Here is a 19,120-nt window from a genome sequence, read left to right as displayed (position 1 = left end):
AGGAAGGAAGGAAGGAAGGAAGGAAGGAAGGAAGGAGAAAAGATTCTATGGGTTGGGAAATCATTGTTCTATTGCAGCATTGCAACTATATTTTTTTAAACCTAGAAAGCTCCATCTTCTTTCAAAACAGGCAAATGCAAGGTGGTTGACACCATTGGCTGCTTTTGTTGTAAAGCTAACAGGGCTTTGCTTTCTACTCACTGTCATGGCCTGATCCCCTTCGTCTTGTCTCTGTAGCCAAGGATTAAACAATTAAAATGTCCCAGAGGTCCCTTTTCTTGGCTTTTCATGAAGCTACTCCAAGGGTGCTGTCTCTTCTTCATGGCAGCGGGTCTCGCCTTCCAGCGAGAAAGCAAAGCTGAGAACTTTCCAGGCCTTTCAGAACTTACCCATTGAAATGCAAACAGTCCTTTGGCGCCTCTGAAAATTCTGAGAAATTTTTGGGTCTGGGTAATGTTTCCAGGAAACCTGGCACTCTGATCCTGTTGGTGGCTGGTTTGAGTTCTTCCTTTTCCAATGACATTGAAGTCCAGTCAGCCCATGACTGTCTCCTGCAGGGAAAAATCCCAACTTGAACACTGAACAAAAGAGTAACGTTTTTCTTTCCAAATTTGGAATGCTGACCAGGAAACCTCAAAATCCTCCCTTTGTTACATCCTGTCTCCAAATGTGATTTAGCTTCATGGTGCGCTCTTCTTCTTAGCCCTGTGGATGGACTGGCACAGGCTTGAGGGTAGCCTGCAGTGACCAGGTTCAAGCCCTGCAGGATAGCTACTTGGATGTAGTGAGGATCATGTGTATATTGCCCTAGCATCTCCAATTTGGCCATCCTGGCCTCTCCTCCCTGAATGTTTACCAACTGTTGCTTTTGTTCCATAGAATATATATATATATATATATATATATATATATATATATATATATATATAAAATGCTCTATTCATGTAAAACGAAGACACCTTCTTTTCTGTCTTTCCCAATAGGATAAGTGAGAAAGTAGCTGCCAAAGGCTTCGATTACTACAGCACTAAATTCCAACCTTAGCTAAAATCAACTCCTATATTTTCCTTATATATTGTTTTTAATGGGCTGTTTTCTTCCATGATGTCATCACAGAGTAATGAGAGAAAAGACAGCATCTCCTTCATTGTCTTACATACACTTATCTCCAGGAATAGATAGTCATGGCTGGCTATTTTCCCACAGATAAAGCTCAGTGAACATTTGTGTAACAATGGTAGCTTAAAGAAAAGCTTGTCTCATGACTAACTGCATAGCAAGTTGAAGGAACAACAGGGCAAATTCATGCCACAGCAGTAGATAAGAAATTCCAGAAGTAAGGCTGAAAGTACCTGAAGTATGCGGAAGAGCGAGTGAAAACTAAGAAGGCATGAGCTGTTCTTTGCCAAATGCTCCACAGTGTTTTTATGCAGGAAACTGTACCATGTACAACCCCCAAATCACAAAACAGGATAGACTTAAGTCCTATAATGAACTTAAGTTAGAGGAACAATCCTATATTTAACAATAAACGTCCATGTGTGTGTACTTTATTTGTGTGTATACAGGTAACTGTAAAAGCCAGGGGTTACACAGTGCATCTTCTTTCATGCTTCACTCTTTTGAAAAGGGCTCTTTGACTGAACCTGGTGATTGCTGATTCAGCTAGAGTGACTTTCCAGCAAGTCCCAAGGATTCTCCGTATCAGCCATTCAATGACCCCAGTTTCTGGGTTATGGGACATCACACTGAGTTTTTTACCTAGGTGCTGGGTATTTAACCTCAGGTCCCCAGCTTTTGTGACAAGCACTGTACTGACAGAGTCATCTCCCCAATCTTCTGTGATGCCATTTCATCTGAAGTAAGGAAAAGGACCAGTGATGCTCAGATCTTATCAACTCTACAACTCTACATCATAGCTATGCAGTCTCGTGGCTCTGGGAGCCTGTGACTCTAGCTACTTAGCTATACAGGTCATAACAGTTTTCTTTAAACATTATTTTAAATGTAAACTAAAACACAGATAAAAATATGAAACAGCTGCTAGCCATTGGCTGATACCTACATTTTATACCTAGGTACTCTGAGGACTCAGGCACAATGCTGGCCACAGAGTTTAAGCCTGAAACAAACTTCCTGCATGACTGTGCAAATGCCCTACAATATCACTGAGAGCCAGGTCACCCACTCTGGGAGCTGCTTGTCTGCCAGCATGCCTTCTGGCCTTCACAGGAACAGGGAGGGAGACCTATACCAGCCGTGCTGAACTCACTCTTAGGGCCAGGGAAAGCCTCCCAAAGACAGGCTCCCTAGAGCCATCCATATCCAACAATTCTCCATTCTCCTCTATGACTAGACAGAAAGCATACTTCTTAGCATCTGCCATATATTTTCATCTGTCTGTCTGTCTGGCAGTGGCTGGAAATTGATCTAGAGTGCTACATATACAGTTTTCCATTGAGCCATGGCCCTTGCCATGTTACATGGTTTTTGAGGTTCCAGGAAATAGATTTGTTTTGCTATCAATGTGAGACTAAAGTTAAAGATTACTAAATACAGATGTTTAAATGGTAAAAATGTATAAATTTTAAAACTTACAGAATTGTCATATTTTGTAATTTTTGTTGGGAAACTAACTATAGAGCAAAATAGATCTCCCTTGCATTACAGGTACACACACACACCTCACAGTGAGTTGATAATTACAAGCATAAGGGCTTTTTTTCTGACAAATTAAGAGAATTTAGTGTTTATCACTAGAAGAAAAGACTCCTTTTTCTTACAGATGAGAGATTATAGGAGGAGTATCCTTAATTTACAATTTAAATTGGGAAATAAGACTTTAAGTAACTAACCTATATACATAAATAAATAAATAAATAAATAAATACTCTTTCAAAGCAATGTGCCAAGTTCTCTGAAGCTTCCAATCAAACAGACTGACAAAGTCATTAGTATAACCAGTTCAAGGTGATCACTGGAGGAGTAGGGGAGGAGTGTCTCCCAGTTAAAGGATGCGACTGAGCTTCATGATAGAGTGGTGGTCTGGCATTCACAAAGCCCTGGGTTTGATCTCCTCCTCTGCCAAAGGGGGGAGGGGAGAGAATGAATGAATGAATGAATGAATGTAGCCTTGTACCTGTGATTCTAGAACTCAGGAGTCTGAGATAGGAGGATTGCTGTCAGTTTAACTAGCCTGGACTATATAATAAGTTCTAGCTTGCATGAGCTAAGAATGAAATTCTGTCAAAAAATTAAATACTAACAATTATTGCTATTATATTCCATTATTTTCACTCTGTCACACACTTCATACTCAGGGAATAATTTGGGGGTTCTCACGGAGGGCCTCAGAGCATGCAAAGGGTCACAGAATCCACCTTAAAAGAGTCAGGGGTTGAGAGGGAAGAAAAGGCACCCTTGGTAACACACTATAAAAGCAGCTTTTCCATCAGACAGTAAACAGTGATCTGTCAGTTTGCAAAGAAATCAAATGAAAAATTGCTTTCAAAGGCTTCAGAATGGTCTCTGCTTTGAGGCATTGGGAAAATTTTGATTTCAGTAATTGAAAGAGAGTTTCACAGTGCATGAACAATCAGCTCCACAGGGGACCCCGCCTGCATGGGAACCAACTTCAGGGAATTCACAATGAGGAACTACCCCCTGCACAATCAAGCCAGGTGGGCTAAGACCCCAGTCTTAGGTGCTTTAAACTTGTGGTCTCATTATCATATCCTAACCAAATCAGAGCTTATCTCATTCCTGGACTGAGTCACCCCATGTTCCTCCTCCTCTTCCTCCTCACCCTCCCTCGGCTTCTTCTTGCTTCTCCTGTTTGTTCTTTTTCCCCTTCTACTTCTTCTTCACTCATTTGAATATGATTAGCCCATGGGAAGTAACACTATTAGAAGGTGTAGCCATACTGGAGAAAATGCAACACTGTGGGGATGGTTTTGAGGTCCTGTGCTCAAGCTCTGCCAAGTGCAGAAGAGACCCTCTTCCTGGCTGCCTGTGGAAGACAGTCTACCCCAGTTGCCCTCAGATTGAGATGTAGAACTCTCATTTCCTCCAGCACCATACCTGCCTGTACACTGTCATGCTTCCCATGATAATGGACTGAATCTCTGAAACTGTAAACCAGCCCCAATTAACTATTTTTCTTTATAAGAGGTGTGTTAGTTGTGGTGTGTCTTCATAGCAATGAAACCCTAACTAAGATATATGCCTTCTGCTGATAGTGAAAACAACCTCGCAGGCATCTATAGCTGTCAACCACAAAACAACTAGACAAATTCTTCTTGCTCAAAAAATCTATTTTTCAAATTTAAATAAGAGGACCAGAACTAACTCCTCTCCACAGATAGATAGATAGATAGATAGATAGATAGATAGATAGATAGATAGATAGATAGATAGATAGAATCTCTGATATATATTATAATATATAGTATCTCTATATCTCTCTTCTAACATTACTATATTCAGTAGGCAGCATAACTAAAACAAAAGGGGCTAAATGTTAAATGTTATCTCAGATCCTTAAGGATAGAAAAGATATATGCACTATTTTATTATAACCTTACTTCCAACCAAGGTTACCTGCAAAATATTTTAAACTAATTAAAAGAATGCCCTAATGATCTCGAGAAAACATCCTCATACAGTCATTTTCAGGCAGTTGCTGTCACTGTGGTGGTAGAAATAGATATCCAATCACAGAGAAGAATGGTTTCTCAAGGCTTACAGTCTTGAAGGTTTCAATAAATGTACTATTTATATGAAAAGCACGACCTAGATGCAAAACTGCTGGTGCAGATGGCATAGAGATAGGAGATATTTTTTTTTAATGGGAAATCTATACTTTCTTGTCCCAAGACTTCTACTTCTGGATTACACAAACCTGAACCCTATAAAATCAATTTCCATCAAATGAAGAAATACAGGAGAAGGCTAGAATGTGGTTCTCTCAGATACTGACCTGCCTTCTCTAATTCCAGCCACTTGTGATCCAGATTCCAAAGGTCTTAGCCTCATTCACTGTCTCTGGTTCACTCAGTTGCTCTCTCTTAGCTAGATTCTGGGATCCTGGAAGCGAACTATCTGTTTTATCTTGAGTCATCTTAGGCTACCATCACAACGTAGCGGACTAGATAGCTCATGTGGCAGACATTTGCTGCTCATGACACAGGATGACAAAAGGACAAGATCAAGGTCTAGCACAGCTGGTGTCCAGGGAAGCCCCTCTCCTCAGGATGCAGTAGACAGACACTTTCTCATGGTTCTCACATGGACTTTGCTCTACACTAGTGCCAAAGGAGAAAGGTGGACAGGTCATCTCTGGTGTCTCCCTTTTCTTATTAAAACTCTAGCTCTTGAACATTAAACCTCCTTTCTTTACAGTGCCATTTAGTTTTATTTCCAAAGTCACATTTAGGATTGTGGCCTTGACATATTAGTTTGGGAGGCATATAAAAAAGTTTAAACACTTACTTTATCTTCTTCATGGCTGCACCAGAAAAAATAATAAAATGATGGGTATACACTGAAGAGTTTTGTCTGAAGATTTAACCATCCATAAAGCTTTAAATAATTGCAGAATCCCAGACCCTCTGGAACCAGGAGCTTTGGAGAAGGTTTCCAGAAAGCCCTGGTTGTCACCAGTGTCTAGAGGTATCTCATGTGTACAGATCACTGAGAGCCTCTGAACTCCATAATCTATGTCTCTCCTCAGCCTCACCCCCCCCACCCTCCTGTGCCTCACTTTCTGACGATCTTCATTCCTATTCAGCTGCAGCAGGTTTTTCAAATATCACTGAACGACTTCACGATTGCAAGTCTGCAGAACATTTCTTCATGCTTTAGGCTCTCTAGTGTATCTACACCACCTGTAACCTAGGAATCTAAAAGCTCTCTTTGTTCACACACACATACATGCACATACACGCATACACACAAGCATACACACACATATACATACACATACATGGACATACACACACATAATACATACATATACATACATGCACACATATACACACATACCTAAGTACACACAGAGAGACACACAGACACATATACACACAAATCTACACAAACATGCACACACATATACATACACACATATGAATGTACATACATACACACAGACACACATCTATACACACACATACACAGGCACATAAACACACACATATGCACACATACACACAGATACATACACACAGATCCACACATACATACATACACATAGACACACATGTTCAAATACACACACACACACACAATAATCTTTCACTGATATGTTTGAGTGTTCCTCACTGGCTCTTGTTCCCCATTCTCTAAGGTATTGTTCTAGTGTGTCCTATTCTTCTTTGCCCAGAATATCTAACTCAGTCCAATAATTTTAATCATTATTCCTTTTCTTTTTTTTTTGACAGATGAGTCTTTTAATAGGAAAAAATACATGCAACAGTAGCAACACACGTTTCTTCAATCCAGACAACTCTAAGTTTCAGTCGTTTGCCTTGAGAGGTGGCCTGTATATACACCTACAACCACAGCGTATTTTCATTCATAGGGCTCTAGCATTAACTGCTCCTGGGGCTTCATGTTCTCCTGATGCATCCTCTTCACTTCAGATGCAAGCACAGCTTCTGCCGAGGCTGTGGAGTCAATACAGTTGGCCTTAATGGAAATCACAAAGTATCCTCCATTCTGCAGGAAGATGTGGGCATTCAGGGCCACTATCCCAGTTTGATCAGGTTGGGCCAAGATCACATTCACCATTGCAATATGCATGCGGTAGTAGTGTGGGTGCCAAGCATCTTCAATCACAAAAACAATGTTGATCCTCTTCTTGGCCATGCTGATAAGATCACTGCCAGAGCAGTGGGAGAACTCAACAACATAGACCAGATCATCTGGGCGGAGGAAAACGGAGACATGGGAGAGAGTGTACCAGATGTGAATCTGGTCTATGCCACCCAGGATTGCTGCTGTCGGCTTGGACCAGAGGAGGTTCCAGGCTCGGTACTCAATATTGTCACTCACTCTGAAATAGAGACTCTCTTCTCTCCACATACAGATTCTCCAGGCACCAGATTCTTTGTGACAAAAGCATCTTCCTTGCCTCGACAGATAAAGACACCTTCATGCCTATGTGGCTCCACCATCACATTCTTCTCTGACTGTTTCCTTTTTTGTCTCTCCGGCCACCACCTCGACCTGGTTGCCACCAGACTGGAAGCCTCCACTTCAGCGTCTTCCTTTTCCACCTCCTCGGCCCCTGAAGCCACCATTTCCGCCTCACCCTTGACCTCCACCAAAGCCTGCTCCATCTCCTCTCTTTCCTCCTCTACTGCCTCTGTCACCAAATCCTCCTCAGCTACCCAAGCCACCCCCACAGGGCCTGAAACCTGGCTTCATCACTGCACAATCGTCACGCAGCTCCAGCCACCCAAGGTGTCCCCAACTCCACCTCCAATCGTTATTTCTATGAAAATAATCCTAAAATCTTTAGAATACCTAAGTATACTACTTATCTGTCTCCTCAAGACACATTTCTCAGGAATGACCAACTCACTTGTAAATTCACCATATTTGTTTATTCATCAATATTAAATAATAAAAATGTGCCAGGCACCAGGCCCTATACTAGATTTTCAGGGTGTACAGCAAAAATAGCATTGTCGCACCTTTTCAGCATGCATAGTTTAACTAAGAAATGTAAGCAGGCAATTACAGTGCATGATTTTAAAATTCTGAGAATTTAGGTGGTAGTTCTGACTACCCCTTAAGGAAGTCAGAAGATACAATTCCTGAACTCAGTACCAAAATACAAATAAGAGTCAGTCGGGGGAAAGGAGAGACTAAATGGAAGTGGCCACTTATTAATCCCTTTCTGTCATCGTCCCCGTCTGCCTTTATAGGGGGCCCTTAGATACAAGCTTTAGGGCATTTTTCAGAAGCCAAAAGGTACAAATCTCTCATTCTCCAACAATGCAAATCTGAGGTGTGGGAAGACACATGCCTTGGGCATGGCCAGCTAAATGATCTTAAACACTCAAAAGTTTTGAGTTATGAAACATCCCTTTTTAACTTGCTCAGATTTAGAAAATATTTTATGTGCATGAATGTTTTACCTGCAGATTTTTATGGTCACCACATGTGTGCCTGGTACTTGCAGAAAACTGGATTCCCCCAAATGGCTGATGGATGGTTGTGAGCCACCATATGCCTACTAGGAAGCATCCTGGGTCTTCTACAGCAACAAATGCTCTTAACAGCGATCTATCTCACTGGTCACTGAATAAATAGTGTTTTAATAGGACCAAAGAAGACTAAGAAGAAGCAGCCAAATAAGCAGAGACTAAACATGGAGAGTAAAGGTAAAAGGAAGGAAAACAAGGGATTTCTAGAGGGCATAGTATTATGGGTCAGATCAGTAAGGAGGCAGATTTAAGACTCTCTACTTCAATTTGAGAGATGCATTATGTAGGCAGCTTTCCTGGTTTCCAGAATAAGGAATTAGAATAACACTGCATTGCCCGGAATTCAATGAGCTGTCCTGTGGAGGGCATTCAGCAGAGCAGTGCCCAGCACTGATCATGATGGACCAAGTGCTCACTCTAGTCAGGAGATGGAGAAGGGTCAAAGAAAATCATAATGGAGCTTGTCACCTGGAGTCACAAAGACAGACATTTCTGCAACCTGAAGAGAGTAATTCACAGGAAGAGAAAGGGGATAGAAACTATATTGCAATGGGCTGCAAAGGCTAGTGCACGTGTGTGTGTGCATGTATGTGTACACAAGAGGATTATCCGAGGACAGTTGGTTCTAACAGGGAAGTAAAGTCAATGATCTCTAGTAGGTTACATGGTGTTAGACATAAAATTATACTTTCTTCCAAGATGAATAGTATTTGAAAATGCTTTAGAGGTAGCAGCAGGCATTGGGTATGAAATTATTAACCTGGTTAACTGATTAGATCAGCAATTTTCATGGTATAGCCTGCACACTACTCTGGGTCCTTGAGTCATCTTCTGTGAAATCCCAGAAGACAAAAACTCTTTCACAACCATAGTAACATGTAAGTTCCTGTCCACCTGTTCTACCTGTACTAAAACAATGTTGGGGGTGGGCTGGAGAGATGGCTCAGTGGTTAACAGCACTGACTGTTTGTTCTTCCAGAGGGCCTGAGTTTAATTCCCAGCCACCACATGGTGGCTCACAACCATCTGCAATGGGATCCCATGCTTTCTTCTGGGGTGTCTGAAGACTGCTACAGTATACTCATACACATGAAATAAATAAATGAATATTTTGAGAAAAAAATGTTGGCCAAACTGCTGGCACCTTAGTGTACATTAAAATAAAGACATCAAGTCATCTCCTTCATCACCACACACCATAAGGCCAATGCCAGCCCTGCGTTTCTAAGAAGGGACAAGAGTGTTCATTTTATTAATTCTTAACCTACAAAGCCACAATCATTTTACTATCCCATGTGGCAAAACAGGCAGTGTCCAAGTAGCGCTTGTACTTTAGATCCAGTCAGTTGATTTGCTTCAAGCCACATGGGAGCCAAATCCCTGTCTCTAAGAATACTATATTGACGTTAATGAACAGTTGGCAGACCAAGATTATTCAAATTCGGTGTTTGAAAAAAAATTCTCGGAAATAAACAAAATGAGTCTTTCATTCCAAGAAAACCTGACAATGTTTTTCTATTAATAATATTTGAGCTTTCTAGCAAAAAAAATATGTCATAAAATTACAATTTCTGTCTGCCCCCTGTGAGTTTGTCAGTATTCTCAATATTAAATACCCTCTTGATGTGATTAGTGCCCATGATTAATGACTGTTGTGTTCTAAGTGTTTGCAATGAATACTCTAAAAAAAAAAAGTCCCAGTGCTTAGGAGAGTTCTAACACTCAGTAAACCACACTTTCCAGACTGCAGAGCATGCAAGTAAAAGCTGTGCCTTCATCGCACTGTTCAAACTGGAAAAGATGAATGACTTTAAGGGCCAGAGGCTCATCCATAGATCGTGCATTTGAGCTAAAGTTTAAGAAACTATTGTGGAGTTTGGGTCATAGGGCAGCACTGATGATTATCTGTGCAGATACTGAAACTCCCTTCCAAGTAGAAGCCCAATATGAAGCATAATTTCTTACCATACTTCCCCAAATGGCCATGTCAAACAGATGACAGAAGTGGTGAAAAAGAAAAAACAACAACAACTTTTCTTGGCTCTGTAAAGCCAGGTATGAAGAGACTTGTATAAAAGTAAACCAGTAGTTGTCTCTTCACTAGTTGGTCTCATCTGGAAGATATATTTTAATTCAAAAATTCAATCTTTGCTGGGCATGGTGGTTAAGACCTAAATCCCACTACTACAGAGACAGAAGCAAGAGAAACTGCTGCAGTTTGGAAATCAGCCTAGTTAGTCTACACAGCCAGTTTCAGGCCAGACAGGGCTATGTAACAAGACTTTGTCTCAGAAAACGTTTTTAAAGTTAAAAATTTAATGTAACTACTATATACTGCATTATTCTTATCATTAATGTTAGTAAAACTTTGAAATCATGTTTCAGTTCCTAATATGGTATCCACACATACAATTTGCATAAAAGCTCATTGCAATATTGACTAATGTTTCACTGCAAAGAGCTTTTGATGAATGAATGGATGAATGAATGAATGAGAGTGTGGCTTCTTAATCGGTGGGGTTGCAGACCCAACTGAGGAGGGGAGAGGTCATGAAAAACATTGGCAGTAGTAATTGTTTTCTGAATGTTTAGTGACCAGAACAAAAGACATTCAAAATTCGACAGGTGATGAGTCTGAGGTATTTTCTATGCTAGCCAGAGTTGCATTGTGCAAAGTCTCTGTGACCCTTGTCCTGGAGACTCAGCAGGAGACCTTTGCTCTGTGCATCCTGTCACAACACACAACATCAGCACACACTGCCCAACGTTAGCTCACATGGAGGATTATACTGTGTCGTGAGTCTCAGTGTTCTTACTGCATATATAAAGTTTTCTGCTCTTGTGGAAACTGAAGACCTTAATTATAGAGAAAAAAACACTATCAATATTTTTCTCAACATATAAATATCAAAATAATTTGTCATTGGGTTGTATTGTGTTAAAATGTTTAATTTTGAAAGCTGTTATTTGAATTATTGACAAGTTTCATTTTAAAAAATCATTAACTGAATTTTGATTTTGGTTTAGGACAGAATTTCCAACACCTTCTGAAATGGCCGATGACATACTTCTGTCATCCTGTAGTACTTATTCGTGAGCACTACACTCTCAGCATCGATGATTATAAAACGAAAGTATCGACCAGTCGGAAAAATGTTAAAGATGCGCTGTACTCTGAGATGTCATCGATGAGCCGGGGTGGACTTCTTTATATAAAAGTGAGCATCTCATCTCTGTGCAAATTTGCTTCTGGTTCTAATAAGTTATATATGGTATTAGTTTTGATATGCAGTATCACTAAATATTTGCGTATATGTCAAAATTATTTTAAAACTTGGGACTTGTAAGCAGCAACTGTTCGATTTGTGTGTTTTATATAAATATTTCTCATGTGAAAAGGAGATATAGGAAAATCTATAGAGGGTTTGGATTAAAGATTGGTGTTACCTCATTTGGTTATCTAATATCAAGTGGTCAGCCCTAGAAAGATATGTACAGGTCACATTATACAGACTGAACAGTTTGTAGGTAGGAATGTGTGTGTGTGTGTGTCTGTGTGTCTGTGTGTATCTGTGTGTCTGTGTGTATCTGTGTGTCTGTGTGTGTATGTATGTGTTAAATGAATGTAAGGAGAGGCTGAGAAGGAATGGGAAATGATATTAAGTATAGTGTAATCTCAAAACATAAAAGAAGTCTAACAAAAGGAGAAGAAGCATGCTAAAGATGCTGCAGGAGACAGGAAAGGGTGGGACGGAGGACAGCATTAAAGCCAGGGGTGGTGGTGTACACCATTGATCCCAGCACTCAGGAGGCAGAGTCAGCTGAATTTCTGTAAGCATGAGGCCAACCTGACCTACAGAGTAAGTTCTAGCCAGCTAGGGTACATAGTGAGCCCTGACAAAGACTGAGAGAAAAAAAAGATGCAAAAGAAAGAAAAGAAGAAAATAAGGAAGGAAGAAAAAGGGGGAGGGAAAGGTTCATATATGAGCTGAGGTGAATGACAGAACCCTTGTGATGTAACCATTATGCTACTATGACCCAATGACAATATACTACGAGATGCTTTGGCTTCGCATAAGAGCCTACTCCGAAGTGATTTCAGCCTCCCACTCAAGCATAATTTAACCGTGAGTTATCCCTGGGATTTCCCATTTCACACTTGGTGATGGTTGACCTTCAGTAACTGAGACTGAGGAAAGCAAACGAAGCCACTGAGAGGAGGGCCTCTGTGTTTCTGAACCAAGGATGTGGGAAGCCACATGTGCCGTTGCAGGGTGGCGTTGGCTTCCGCTGGCCACCACGCATACATAGGCAGTAAAGTTTTTTTTTTGCCAAGATAAGGTTTTGAGAATTACCCAAAATTAACCAATCAGATGAGAGACAAGTTAACCAATCAGATGTAGACATGCAAATGAGGTGGTAAGCATAACCCAAGCACAACCAATCCGGGTGTGAGACACGCCTCTCCTAGGCCTATATAAGCAGCACCAGTTCTGGGCTTGGGGTCTCTTCACCTCTGCAATCAAGCTCTCCCAATAAACGTGTGCAGAAGGATCCTGTTGTAGCATCACTCTTGCTGGTGAGCCAGGGTACACACAAGACAAGGATATCTATCCCTGTGATTCTCAGCTGCCGAAGGAGCTCAACAGCAATAATACTGAGCATGTCCACCAGCTGGCTTCTTCGCTCACACTTGCACCATTCAGAAATAGGCTGCTATCTCAAACTCCTTTTTGCCTGTTTCCAACATATTAACAAGGGAACACAAACTAAAAGTTTAAACTAATTTATATCTTAATACTGTGAAATATTTTTAATCACTTGATGAATTGCTTAGCCCAGAAGTTGTTTTTGTTTCTGTGTGCTTGTTCTTATAAATAAACGATTTTGAGTCCATCTTCTACAGTTGACCTTGAATCTAACTTTGATAAGACTTGAATCTTATCAAGCTTTCCATATCATACTAGCTGCATGGATCAGACAATTTCCCACAGAAAATGGTTGAATAGGGTTGTGTTTGTTCTCTATTTTAAAAAGTTGACTATGGCCTGCTGAGCCACAGAATTAAATAGTGAATAAATCTTAACACAATGAAAAAATTCCTGTTTAGCTCCCTTAAATAAAGTGAATAAATTCAGTGGTGATGACTACGTGCTCAAAACTCAAACTCTAGGGTTGGCTCTTGTCCTCTACCATGTAATTTTGACAAATGACTAACCATTAGATCATTAATCCTGCCAACTCTGAAATAACCAGAATAAAAGCTTTTTATTCACACAATATCTGCACAATATTTTGAAACATGAGTTGTGTTCTTATGCTGGTCTGTGGTTGAGCTAGATGCTCTCAGCTGTGGCAAGGTGCTGAACCAGCCATGAACGCAGACACCAAACATCTTGTTTTGCTTTCCCAACACGCAGACACCAAACATCTTGTTTTGCTTTCCCAACATCTGATGAGTCATGAGATACCTGGGACAGCGCTTTATTCAACTCTCAGAGCTCTCAGAGCTAGAACACTACTGAGCTCTTTCATCCTTTCTATAGAGTAAGTTCTCCTTGAAACAACAGCACTGGAGGCTGGTAGTGGAGCACATGCTGAGCAGGCATGAGGTAGGGTTCAATCCCCAGCACCATGTAAATAAGAAAAATAAAAAATGTCGTATGACCGCTACTGCATTTCTCTGAGAGTTTATAAAATCAGTATCCCATGCCCTGTGGAGGAATGTAGTAAACATTTCAACAAAAAATACAATGATGGTACTGAAGTCATTAGTAAACCCTTAAGGTTTTGTTAAAATATTTAGCTGTCCAAACTACTCTTTTTTTTTTTAATATTTTTTATTACTTATTTTCCTCAATTACATTTCCAATGCTATCCCAAAAGTCCCCCATACCCCCCCCCCACTNCCCTNCCCNCCCATTCCCATTTTTTTTGGCCATGGTACTGGGGCATATAAAGTTTGCATGTCCAATGGGCCTCTCTTTCCAGTGATGGCCAACTAGGCCATCTTTTGATACATATGCAGCTAGAGTCAAGAGCTCCGGGCCTGATCAGGGTCATGGGTCCCTTCCGGTCCACATCAAACTACTCTTAGATTGCAGCATGAATCATAGTTCATTGTATCAACCACCACTGGGTCACTCACCTGTTTTTGAATAAATCTCTTCCTTCAAACTAAAATTTTTACTTACAAAGGCAACTAAATCCTGTTTGTTGAAAGACTAATAAGTTATACCAAAATCGGTCCATTCTAGACACCTACTGGGAACTCTACAGACAACTAACACAAGCATTCCCTTTGTGTGGCACTCAGATACCTGGAATAACACCAATAAAGGTGCATTTTTTTCCTCTAGTGCAAGAATTAGTGTGCTTACCAGAGCAGCCATGTCTGTATCACAAACAGAATATGTACCAGTAGAATTGTGTCAAGAGTAAAGTCAGATTCTGTAGGCTCGGAGGTAAGATTTGATGCTGTCTTAGTTCCTTTTCAGTTCCTGTGATTAAACACAAGGATCAAGGCAACTCTAGAAGAAGCAGGTTGAGTTTTCAGTTCCAGAGGAATATGTCCATTGCGGCAGGAAAACACGGCAGTGAACAGCAGGTACCTAGGGCAGGAAACTGAGAGCTCACATCCCAACTACCAGTACAAAAGACTGAGAACTAGAAGTGGGGCCCGCACACAGCACCACGAACTGGGGAGCAATTCACACTTACAACCACCCCAGATAGGGTGAATCAAGGAAGAGGTGACTTCCCAGGGGTGTTTAAAAACAAATCAGAGAATCATATGACAGAGAGTGACAGAGAAAGGAGCCACTTTTAAGACCACCAGGCGGCTGGAAAGCTGTGGCAGGATGGGATCTCCACAGGCCAGTGTATGACAAAATATACACACGTGTGCAAAGAAGAAACCGCCGGTAAGAAGACTGAACACTTCTGGGGCCTGGTGAGGGCCTTCAAATGTGGCCCTCTAACTAGAGGCACGTGGAAGGAGGGATGTGCAGAGCGAAAAGGCAGGAAGGTCTGACCCGAGGACCTCAAGCTGCTCCAGGCTCATGTCTCATCCCTTGGCTGTTACAGATCTGTTACATTGAGGGAGTCGTAGATTAGCTTCTCGTGCAATGGAACACAGCCTGATTCTAGCATAGTTTTTGAAGAAAAACCAGATTTTTTTTCCTGCTCAGCCTGTCATCTCATGGTATGCATAGAATTTTAAGTGTCTGATCTGTTCTTGTAAAAGGGCCGGGGTGGCAGGGGCAGGGGCAGGGGGTGGGAGGGGCATGTGGTATGTGTGTGTGTGTGTGTGTGTGTGTGTGTGTGTGTGTGTGTGTGTGCATTTAGTGGCCAGAGGCCAACATTAGGCAGCTCCCTCAGTAGTTCTGCACCTTGTTTTCTTTTGAAATAAGGTCTCTCACTGAAGCTGCAGTTCACTAATAGGCTGAGCTGACAGTGAACACACCCCTGGGATCCTCCTGGCCCTGCTAATCAGCATGGTGATTATAGGTGCACTTCCATGCCCAGTTGTTACGTGAGTGTTGGGGATTCGACTTCAGGCATACCATTGCTTTGGGGACTGAGCTCCCTCCTTCGCCTGTGTTCTATTCTTGAAACTAAAACTATATTTGTCAGTCTGTAAATCCATAAGGATGTAACAGGTGACAGTGACCACCCAAGTGACACTGTAGGTCTAATACAGACGAATTAACTCAAAGTTGGAACAATCTCTACTCCACGCTGCATTTTAGATGATTAGTTAATGTATTAAACCTCGTCCAGTTCAGTAGCTCGCAGAGTTCTTGGCTTCCCAGTAAATCAATGTTCCCCTGCCATGTCTAAGTTGCATGTAAAGCACTAGCCACACTCTGAACTGTCATATTAGCTGGGCAGGAGATAAGGGGCAAGAAAAACATCCAGTCACCCAGCCACATTTCTGCTTTTTGTACAAGCTGCAGATGAAACAGAGTCACTCAATAAAGTCCTTCTGTTTCTCTCCCTCCCTCCTGTTCTCTCTCCCTGTTTGCCTGGGCAGGGGAACTCTAGACCTTTTGGAGGTCTGCCAGCCACACCAAAAGAATCTCTTGACCATTTTCCCAGGGAATTCCTGCCTTAAATGTCAGCAGAGCACAGCTCCGGAGGCAAAGGTGGCTTGTGGGGCTGAATCAAGGCAAATGCATTTGTTCTATCAACTGGGAAACCCCAGTCCATCCTGAGGAGTGGGGAATGGGAAGGTTAATTTTTAAAGCTTGTACATTCACTGGGAAGCAGCTTTGCTCCCCTACACTTCAGCAAGCTGAGCTGAACAATCAAACCCTTGCTGTTGTTTAATCAGCTTTTATCTGGCTCTGTGAGGGGGGAGGAGCCGGAAATTATCCTGAATTATGACCATAAAGCAACACCTCTGATGGGAGCTCAAAGCTTCACTAACCCCTTTGCCGTGGTTGTTTTAATGGCTGTAAAAGCTGTTGTTGTTGATTTGTTTATAGGTTTGTTTCTAATAAGTATACTGATATATAAAGACCTCTGGGGACCTTTGACACCAAGACTTGTAAAAAGGAAAACAAGATTCATTAGATGAGACTGAGTCTTCTCTAGCAAGCTGGACACTTGTGTGTTTCTAAATTTTCCTTGTGTGTTATTAATCTAATATCACAAGGCTCATTAACTAAAATTGCAGGAGGTGGTCTAGCATAGAAGACTAATTTTAACATTTTGTGCCATGTAGATATACATTTAGTATTTTTTCATGTGTTTAGAGATTAAAGACCAAGACAAAAACACACACATACACACACACACACATACACACACACACATACACACACATACACACACACTGTCCCCCAAAGAGATCATAACCTGTATAGAACAAATGTTAAGATTTCATTACTAAGTTGTTACTTCACTCTATGTGTGTCTCTCTGTGTTTATGTGTATATGTTTGTGTCTGTGTGCAAGTATATGTGTCTGTGTATGTTTGTGTATGTGTGTATGTCTGTGTGTATGTGTGTCTGTGTATGTCTGTGTCTGTGTGTATGTATCTATGTGTGTGCATGCATGCACACACGCACAAATGCTTGTCTGTTGAAGACAGATGTTAACATCAGTTGTCTTCATGTTGCTCTTCATCTTATTTTTGAGTCAGGTCTCCCAATGAAGCTCGAGTGCACAGGTATACTGGCTGGCCAGAAAGCTCCATAGCTTCTTCTGCCTCTGCCTTCCCAGGCCTTGGACTGTAAGCACAAGAGTGGCTTAGATGTGAGCAGTGAGTATCAAGCTCCGTTCCTCATATTTATATGGATTATTCACGTTATCGACTAAGCTAAACCCTGTAATCCCAACCTTTAAAAGATTTAGGCTCGTAATACTCAATGTGAAAAAATAAATTAGTTCCAACTGTCCTTACGTCTAAATCCAGCTTCACACAGCTGAGCTTAGAAGCTGTTGTTTCCTACCTATACAGCCTTACCACCATTACTTGGAGCTTTCTTTCCTCAATTTTCTGCATCCATGTCCACAGGCACGCCCACAGGAAATGTCTGTCTATATCCAGGCAAGAACCTTGCTCGTTGGACCAACCTGAAACTGTTCAGGGAAGATCAGGGAAATCAACTCAGTTACAAATGGGATAATCATGCCCAGTAAAAACTACCTCTGGTGGATAAAGAGTTAACCCCTGTTCCATCTTAGGTCACTATGCAGAGTACCAATGAGTACAAGAGATGGTGCCAAAGAGGGTGGCCCCTCCCTAGATGGGAACAGTCAACCCTTAGGAACTGGACTGTCAACACATCAGCCAGCCAGAGACAAGGGAAACCGTGGCAACCAAGTGTTGCTGGCACATTGTGAGGTGGTGATGGGAACTGCAGAGGCCCTGCACAGCATGCTAATGAGCCCAGGCAAACATGTCCTCCCAGCACCCAACAGCCTACAGCCCCAGGAAGCATCTGGCTCTGCAGAGACCTTGACCTCAGTGCAGGGTGTGTTCTTAAGGCAGAGATCCCACCCGGACTCCTGAGTTCCTATACCTCATAAAGGCCCTGGCCCCATTTTTTCACCGTCAAGGTGGTTACATTTAGTGTGTCTGCTGAAAGGGCCAAGGCTTGTAATCGGAGGAAAATACACACCTTAAAAAGAAAACTCTAAACAGTAAACTTCAAGAGTCAATATGAAATGCTTCGAATGTTCCTTGTGGGTTTTTCAAACCCTCCCTCCCCTCTCAGTCAGAATGCTCTCTGACTTGAGGAAGCCTGTTTTTAAAGGTTTCACAATGATCACTGAGCAACAGGACGCTGGAGGAAGTCCATGCAAGTGTTGTTACCTGAGGGTTACTGAGGAAAAGCCCTGAACTATGCTTCGGAATGCCTTCTCCTAATGAGAACTGGGAGCTTTGAACATGTTGCCTTGTCTCAAGCATACAAGTCAGACAAATGAAAAAATGTAAGTCTGCGTGTGTGCGTGCGTGAGTGCGTGAGTCCGTGCCTGTGTGCCTGTGTGCCTGCGTGTGTGTGTGTGTGTGTGTGTGTGTGTGTGTGTGTGTGTGTGTTCCATCTGAAATGAAGAAAGAGTTAAGAGCCAGAGAACCTATGAATAAAAGTATATCACAGTTTTAGTTGCTGAGTTGAGCAGTGAATTCCTGATACTCATTATATTGATTAGAATTCATTGATTAATTATTAAGACACAATCATAAACCAGGGGCTAAGATTACTCCTTTGCTATGTACCTACGTTCTCTCTAAGGGAAAAAAATCATATTGATCTGGTGGGACTTGCAACTATTTCCGACTTCCTTGCAGCTCCCTGGATGGGGACAATTTCCTGGGCATGGAGTCGTGCATTTGGAGGAGTCCTACACTCTGCTCAACTCCCTGTGGTGACAATCTTACAGTCCTGAGTAACTTATGA

General features: G+C 41.7%; 1 long non-coding RNA gene and 1 pseudogene across 1 annotated transcript in view; both read right to left on the bottom strand.

Annotated features, from left to right (window-relative positions):
• The window catches only part of LOC110284665, a 25,472-nt gene extending 7,568 nt beyond the window's left edge, over positions 1-17,904 (bottom strand). The window contains exons 1-2 of the long non-coding RNA XR_002376972.2: positions 17,683-17,904; positions 390-551 (exon numbers count right to left, since the gene is read on the bottom strand). This is a non-coding gene — a long non-coding RNA (uncharacterized LOC110284665). The remainder of the gene's footprint in view (positions 1-389; positions 552-17,682) is intronic.
• LOC110284664 lies at positions 6,512-7,425 on the bottom strand (annotated as a pseudogene).
• Positions 17,905-19,120: the final 1,216 nt, after the last annotated feature.

Source organism: Mus caroli, chromosome 18 (assembly GCF_900094665.2).
Source record: "Mus caroli chromosome 18, CAROLI_EIJ_v1.1, whole genome shotgun sequence".
NCBI lineage: Eukaryota > Metazoa > Chordata > Mammalia > Rodentia > Muridae > Mus > Mus caroli.
This window is presented reverse-complemented; position numbering and strand designations above follow the sequence as displayed.